This window comes from Kogia breviceps, chromosome 3, assembly GCF_026419965.1.
Source record: "Kogia breviceps isolate mKogBre1 chromosome 3, mKogBre1 haplotype 1, whole genome shotgun sequence".
In the NCBI taxonomy this organism is placed as follows: domain Eukaryota; kingdom Metazoa; phylum Chordata; class Mammalia; order Artiodactyla; family Physeteridae; genus Kogia; species Kogia breviceps.
Genome location: NC_081312.1, coordinates 163,317,708 through 163,319,296, shown reverse-complemented (window position 1 = coordinate 163,319,296; position 1,589 = coordinate 163,317,708).

Below are 1,589 nucleotides of genomic sequence, written 5' to 3'. Positions count from 1 at the left end.
TCGCAGCTTGCGTCGTGTCCCGTGTCCTGTGATGCTGCTTCCCACGTATGGCTTGTTTACTCCTCCTGAAAACCCTAAGAAGTGGGTATGATTATCACTTCCATTTTCAGCAGAGGCACCTGGTCACACAGCGAGTGAGCAGAACCAGGGTTTGACACCACGTGACCTGGCACCAATACCACAGTTGCCTGAGAGATGACCAGCCCAGGCCAACGCCCTGCAGATTTCCCTATCCTTCCCTTCAACGTCAGTCTTGTCTGGACCCTAAAGTACAGTAACAGTCTGACAAAATGTTTTGCCACCGAATAACTAGGTTCATCAATTTTTCACCAACTAACCTAAGACAGTAGGTCCTCCATTCTCCATCTTATAGGATTTGTCTTTTGCAATTCCAGATACCAACTTTTTTTTAATCAGTTCTTGGTTACAAATGAGAGAATTCACTCTGGCTTGTTTAAGCAGAAAAAGATTTTACAAACAAAAACAAAACCTAGGTAGCAAATGGTATCTCCAGACAGGAAGGCCCCAGTCAAATTTGGAGGCTTTACAGAAAGAGAGAAAACTTCCACATCACACCTAGAAATTGCTCCAAAGACTACCCCTGCCACACAAGTGGCGCCACCTCAAGACATGCCACTATGAGATAAGGTCTCTGCCACCACCGTCCTACAGGCTAGACAATGCTGGGCCTCTTCTCGCCAGCGTGAGGCTAGCTGATGGGAAGAGCCCAGGGCTGAACCCCTGCCCCTGCTGCCAGACAGGCTGTGAAAGCAAGTTCAGAGTCTCTACCTCAGGGAGGCGGTAGAATGCGGGGGACCCCCAAACACAGGAAGGGCTTTCAGATCACAGGTGGGCCCAGAATGACAAATGTCTATTACACAGAACCTTTCTAGTTATATTGTAGCTTCATTAATTTTCAATTTACATTGAAAATTTTCCATTGAAGTTACTTTGAATTTTAGTTAATACTGAAAATTAATTTTAAATTTCTCAAGCACTACACTGCAGATTTAAAATTATTCTAATGTTGGAAATTCACTGCAAGCAATGTACCAAGTGATTACTGCAATCATGGATAATTTAATAATTAGAGAGACTGGGGAGAAAGATATTCACTAAGTTGTACCCACGCTAATAAAAATCAAAGTAGTGCAGTCACTTGCACTTCTGTGATCAAGAGAATGTTGGGAAAACCCACCTAAATGCAAATAAACAATGATGTTATTATAAACCACAACAATAATAATGCAGGTATCAAAGGGGTTGGAATTTATACTTTAAAACATTAGGGTTTATACAAATTAAACTAAGCCATCATAATAAATACTTAGTGTGAGCACATTTAGGTACTGGTAAGCCCAAGCCAGGCGCCATCACTGGTATTCCGGAGCTAAGTCCGCAGGTAGACCTGAGATCTGTTCTAGTTTCAGGCTGGCTGTTGATTCTCACGTCCTACAAAATTCTGTCCAGTTACATAATTTTTTTACCTTATATTCTTTAACCCAAATTTATTTCAGCGTATGTGCACTTTATTTCAAAAGCAGAGTCTTAATTCACTCTTACTCAGTAAAATAATACCACAAAAGAGA